This window comes from Castor canadensis, chromosome 9 (assembly GCF_047511655.1).
Source record: "Castor canadensis chromosome 9, mCasCan1.hap1v2, whole genome shotgun sequence".
NCBI classification, from domain to species: domain Eukaryota; kingdom Metazoa; phylum Chordata; class Mammalia; order Rodentia; family Castoridae; genus Castor; species Castor canadensis.
The window spans coordinates 58,208,529-58,215,539 of NC_133394.1; the positions used below are offsets into that span (position 1 = coordinate 58,208,529).

The following is a 7,011-nucleotide window of genomic DNA, read 5'->3' on the forward strand; positions in this document are numbered from 1 at the left end:
TGTCACAGGGATAGGAGAAAATCCAGAAGAGCACAATGTCAGGGAATGCAGTTTCATGGAAATAGTGTCAAGGAGGGAAGGCTCACCTCTGTTAAATGTAGAACAAGACTGAAAAATATCTGTTGGACTTGGCAATTAAGAGATGAAAAGTGACATAATATTAATTTCAGTGTGATGAAGTTGAGTTCAAATTGCAAATGGAAAGGAAGGAGGAAAGGTATTTTATTCGTAAGATTTGCCACCATAGTAATTAGATCCCCTGTACAGACAGCAGACACAGTGTTGAAGAGGGGCCCCATAGCCAGGAGCAGTGGCTCATGATGGTAATCTTAGCTACCCCAGGAGCAGAGATAGGGGGGTTGCAGTTTGAAGCCAGACTGGACAAATAGTTCTCAAGACCCCATCTTAAGATACCCAACACAAGAAAAGCACTGGCAGAATGGCTCAAGTGCACTCTACAGTGCCTGCCTAGCAAATGTGAGGCCCTGAGTTCAAACCCCAATACTTCTCCTCCACAAAACAGAGGGCCACAGAAAGACTGTGATCACCCAATGGATGGAAGAGCATGTGTGGCTAAGGATGACTCGGGTCCACATGGCAGGGTTCAGGTCTGCATGTTCCACCTTCTGTCTCTGATCTTGCCCCAGCTATGTGCAGTGTCTCCTGTCTCTGTTTTCTCCCTTGTAAATTGTGGACAATAACTGAGTCTGTGTGATAATATCCTCCCAAGAGCAGTTCAGATAATATTTCTCTGGCCTTTAGTGATAAGAAGAATGATGCTGATTTGCTAGATGATGATGATGTTGATAAGGCCATAAAGACAGTAAGTATAGATAGAAAAGAGAAGTGCTCTAAGTGCTATTCTGTATCTGCTTCTTTTAGAAGACAACACAAGCTTGAGCAAGAACTCGCAAAGGAGACAGAACTGAAGCAGCTGGGGAGGTAGAAGGAAAACCAGGAAAGCATGTTCAGAAAGGCAAAGGGAAGATAGTCTTTCAAGAGTGGATAATCAATTGAGTAAAATGATACTAAGTAAAATAAGGACTTGAAATTGATCAATGGATTTAGCAAAGTGAAAATATTTCATAATGGTGGCAAGAATGGTTTCATAGACACTGTGTATGTCTTTATGATACCTTAAACAATTGTGTGTGAGCAGGTGAATGGGCAGGTGTTTGTCTGTGACAATATATATGATTTGAATTGGGCCAATGAGAAATGGCTGATATTTTCAAGGAGACTGTGAGAAAGAAGATTGTACGCTTCTCTCAGAGAGCTAATGGGAAAGATGCCATTGCCTGTACTAAGAAACCCAGGATCCCTGGAGGCTGTTGGAAGGTATCTTGCAGTCTTGAAAAGGAGCAATTTTACCAAGAAAAGAATAGAAATAAGGCAAAATATAGTTATCAATAACATAATTGACCTACTGATTATCCAAACTCCAACATACTTAATACTTATCCTCCCTATAGTTTGCTTGGCTCCAGATAGCTATATGCATAAACACATTTTATATACATATACATATGTATAGATGTACGTATATATGTATATATATATATATATATTCCATATATTGTTGATTTTTCTGTTACTTTCAACAGAATTATTTCTGACATTGCAATTTATCAAGGCTGAAATCACACAAGCTTGATTAGGGGTTACTGGAAGGACTATGGACAGTCAAGAAAAATAACTCCCCATATTCCATATATTACACATGACTGAATGTTGCCTTTCTGTTTATTTCCTTAGTTTAAATATGTTCTTTCATTTATAAAATTATTATTTTTTAAATTAAACAACCTTTAATAAAATTCCTATAGAAAACTCAGTCACAGGGCAAGAACTCAGCTGTCTTTCCCATTCATTGAGGACTGAGAGCCCCCAATATCCTTTGGAGAATAAGCAGTGGTTCTGCTGGATCATGCCAGTACTCAGAGTGTCTACTTCACCTGCACATCAAGCCAGTAGTTCCTATTGCACATATTAACATTATTCACCACCCAGCACCCTAAATGTGTGGTACCTCAAGAAATAAACTGAAGACTTCCATGTGGCATGAAACCATTTCAGTGTGAACTAGTATCATTGAAAAATCACATTATTACAAGTTTTAATAAATACAGTAAGAATAGCTGGCATTTTACTAAAATACTGAATTTTAGGTCTGGAGTTTATTCCATAAATAGGTTCCTTTTCATTTGCTTGCTTTCATCGATACATCTGCTCAAGTATTATGTACTATGAAGTGAATTCTTTCACAGATACCATATAAAAAGTGTATTAATATGTGCCTCATTACAGAAGCAGCTGGAAGAACTGGATCGCAGTTAACCAACTGAAAGGTAACTTAGGAAAAAGCTCCGCTTTTTGTAAAACTTTAAATACAGGCTAGAGAATACCAAAGAAACATCTTTTTATATAGAACTCCCACTAGAAATTTTATAAATATAAATGCAGCATGTTTTATATATATATATATATTATGTTCATCTCACCAACAGATTTTCAGCAAGTCTGGTTGGAATGATACTACCAGGATAGATAAATATTAACAAAATTAATGAGTTTCCATAGGATTAAAAGATTTCTTTTGAAAAATAATCTTAGATTCAGATTATAATTTGTACTTTATACAATTTTAAAAGGGAAGGAAGATAACTTTCTTTGATGCTTCATTTGGAAAATAAGAACAGTCCCCAGGTGTGGACAAGTTGTTGGCTGAATGGTAACACCTGGTCACAACACTGAAAATAAGTATTTACACCTTTCTCATAAAGTACAAAACACTTTAAAAAACAAAAAAGAGACATCAAACAATCCCTAGTAGCATTCATTCCTTGGTGTGCAAAGTCAGCAGGAAATGATTATCCATAATGTTGACAGGATTCATGATGAGTCTTGGAAGCATTCAAAAAGCAGAGTGTAGTTGTCAGGGATTGTTCACATTAGTTTCTGTGGGGTGCCTTGTTCTTATTTATCTCTGAGTTCATATAAAGGATTTCATTCCCTTTATAACATCTCTGACAGGGTCTTGTTCAATTTAGTGCAAGTGCAAAATGAAAACAAAACAAAACTAAGGGGAACATTAGGAGCAAAGGCTGGTCGTTAAGATCTGTAGTCTTTCCGGACTGTGTGGGCCATCCAGTTCACTTTAGTAGTCCAGCTTTCCCTGAGTGTCTCATCAAATTTTTGCTTAAATTGTTTGAGTGCTTCTTCTTCACTTTTCCCTAAAGCAAGAGAATCCTTAAGACACTGTATATCCTTGACTGATGTGAGCTCGGGGAGTCCTGCAGTCAACATCAGTGCAAAGAGAGTGATGAAGAGATTCCCGTGCCGTCGTAAAATCAGGTATGCATCTTCACAACACTGGCGGAACCGGCCAAATTTTTCTGTGTTTCCTGTTTTTCCTTGTTGAATGACATGAATAAAGTCATAAGTAAGAATAAAAGGCACTCGCTCCCTTTTAATACCAAATTTAGATTTGAAATTTCCAAGAATATGTCCAAAGTCGATGTGGAAGAGCTGGCCAGTTTTTTTTACCATGATGTTGTCACTATGTCTGTCATCAATCCCGAGGACATAAGAAGCTACACAGTAGCCAGCACAGGACAGGGTGAACTCCTCAATTGCTCGATCCAGGTCATCCCCAGAATTGTATTCCTTAAGCCAGTTGAGAAGGGCGTCTTTGTTGAAGGCTGCTGCAGCAGCCACATTGCTACTGTTCAGCTGAATGTCAGCAATCGTCTCAGAGGTGCTCACAACCTCAATGAGGCCAGAGCGATCTCCTGTTGCTAAACAGCCATAAGGCAGCATCCGAAGATCCAGACCAGCTTCTTTCCAGAGCAAATCCATCAAGTGCAACATTTGGAGTGTTAACATATCCTGTCGCAAATCATCACCGTTTTTAAAAATCACTCCGACCGAATCCTCACCAAACACCTTGTTGCTGTACACCAACCACAACGGCTTCATTTTGGAGTCCATGTATTTGCACTTTTCCACATAGAGTTCTGAGAGGATGACACATGGATTCAGAGGTGACTGCAGGTCAGAGAGGGCTTCCCGGTATGCATTAAACAAGTGTGCATGGCCTCCTTTCCTTTAGCTCTGTTTAGCTTCATTGCATTCAGTTTGATTTAACTATTTAAAGTTTTTAACTTGTTGAGTGCTTCAACCTGTTTAGAAAGCACTTTCATGTGTTCCACGCTTCCTCGACAGTACGCTTCAAGGATGACACCAAATTGTACTGACACAGCAGGAATGTGCACCTCTGACCTAAGATGCCAAAACAGAAACTGCCCTATCCTCCGATTAGCAAGTGCTCTTTCTAGTAGGAATCTAGAGAGCGCACAATCAAGAAAAGGCTCATATTTTAAAACTTGCACCAGTTGTAGAAGATACTGAGACAGTTCTTCATCACTCATCTGTCGCAGGCAGCTCACAGCGTACTCCCGGACATACTGGTCTGGATAGTTGAAATCTAGAAGTTCCAGAGCTTCCCGGGGTGTGGGGGGCGGGGCGCAGTTTAGGCCAAATTTGAAGTAGCGCCTGAAGCTGAGCCACATCTTCAAGTTTATTCCACTTGATTGAAAGGAGTAATTTTGGCAGTGACTGTGGGAAATTCTCTCTGCAGTCTTGTCGCAAAGTCCAAATAAGATCCATTTCATTCTCACACAGCTGAGACAGGGGATCCCTATCCAAGATTTCTTTCAGTACCGCAAGAAACTTTTTTCCTCCTCGACTTGACACATTAGCACTATCATTGCTTGCAATCTCAGCTGCCTTTTCAATAATCTTATCAAAAGGCGGGTAATAATAGGGATGCTTTTTATTCTCTGGAAATTTAATGTGCAAAGCAGTTGCATTTTCAGTGTAAGGATTCCTCTGAACAGTTCCCATTGGATTCAACATTTCTTCAAGCTCATCAGGAAATGAAGACCAGCTGTGCAGTATCACGTCTCCAGACCTCAACTGTCCTTTAAAGTCAAAGACCATCGTGTTCACCCATGCTACAGGATAATGCACTTTTCCAGCTTTCCGGATGGTCTGGTATTTAGAGGGATTAATAGCTTTAGTTGATTTCTTCATTTTTACTTTATCCAAAACCGCATAGACAGCAAAACATAACCGAGCCATTCTTGGCAATTAAAACTAACTGAAAAGCTATAGATTGTTTAAATTGAAAAACTATAATTATTTCCTAAGAAGATTCTGGGAAGATGATAGAATTTGAAATACTTATTTCTTACAAATTTCTATCTTAATCTGTTTGTCTATCTTGAACCAAGCAACAGTCGGTTTTGGTAAGTTGTTGAATGCTATTGAGTTCTGAAAAAGTCTTGGCAGAAGAGATAGTGTAGGGACTTTCAAAAATGGGCTATGCTTGGGTCTGAAAATCAAACTCAGAGACCCTCGAGGTAGAGGTTGCTCTTCATGAGTTCCGGGCAAAGCCTCAGAGTTGTGTTTACCCTAAGCATCTAAAATCAGTATCATTCATGTGGTCAGTCTGACTGACCACCATGAAGCCCAAGGAGTGGTATGTGGTAGGCACAGTCTTCCCTATTTCTGATATGGAAACAGAAAGAGGAGTAGGAAGTTTCTCTCTGCTGCTTACAGAGAGTCTGTATGTCTCATTTTTCACAATTCCCCAGGGAGGTAGACAGGAGATGCTTTGATTTTTATCACTTATAGGGCCATCTACACTCCTAAATTGGTAACCAGATCTTCAGGTTACCAAAAAAAAAAAAAAAAAGCAAAAAAAAAAACAACAAACCATCAAACTATTAGAATTATCACCTGAAAGAATAAGGTAAAAAAGTTTTATGACAAGTTGAGCCACAGAACATGAATATTTTAGTACATCACACTCCCACACAAAGTGTGTGCCTGTATGCACACATAAATAAAATAGATAAGACACACATAGTTCTCTAATTGAGAATGCATCTTTTATAGTGTTAAATAAGAATTCTTGAGATAAAAAATACAGTAAAATAAAAGCCTAATGAGTTTACAATTAAAAGTATTTCACTATCTCAACAAAACTTGAAGGGTCCAGTGACAAGATAGAATTGGGATGAGAGAAGATTTGACATTAAGACCATTCCAAATGTCTCATCTGATGGGATGAAGCAGAGAAGATAAGCAAGTTGAGGTATGCTAAAGGACTCATCTTATTGCAGTAAGAGAGGTGACCATTAAAAGTGGAATGCCATGGTGGAATAAATTGGTAACTTATTTATAAAGATGAACAAGAGAAATCTGTGCCTGACTCTAAGCATCAGAAGAAGGGGCTTACACTCATCCCCAAACCAGACAAGGACACATCCACTACAGGCCAATCTCCATAATGAATACTGATGAAAAACCCTTAATAAATTAATGGCAAACAGAATCCAACATCAGAAAGATCATTCACCATGACAAAGTCGGTTTCATCCCAGGGATGCAGGCGTGGGTAGTTCAACATATGCAAAACTATAAATGTAATACAGCACATTAATAGAAGCAAAGACAAAAACCATTTGATCATCTCAATAAATGCAGAAAGAAAGAAAAAGAAAAATTTACTTAAAATGATTGAAGAACTGAAAACAATGAAGTAGACAAAAATACCAAATTAACGCAAGCAAAAATAATGAAGGAAGGACAATATTAATATCAAATGATACAAAACTTCAGGTTAAAAGCACTAACCTAGATAAGAAGACTGGTGCCATGATAAATGTCACAACACATGAAGAAAATGCATTGAATGAATGTCCTGATCCACAAGGTGAAAAATATGTAAGGCAAAAACTATGGCAAGGAGAGGAAAATCTGATGAAAAATACATGTATGGGGGAGATTTAAATACGTCTTTTTTCAAATCAGCCACAAAGACCTGGTAAAGATAAAAAGCCTGGAAAGTATTATCAATAAATTCAATTTAAAATATACAGGAGATTTTCTCTTTACAGTTGTTATTCTAAAATTTAATATGCACTTAGTTACAAAAGTGTTTTT

At 38.1% G+C, this 7,011-nt stretch overlaps 1 pseudogene; it reads right to left on the reverse strand.

The window, feature by feature from the left end:
• Positions 1-2,501: 2,501 nt before the first annotated feature.
• On the reverse strand, positions 2,502-5,145 carry LOC109678502 (phosphatidylinositol 4,5-bisphosphate 3-kinase catalytic subunit beta isoform pseudogene; annotated as a pseudogene).
• Between the last annotated feature and the right edge of the window lie 1,866 nt (positions 5,146-7,011).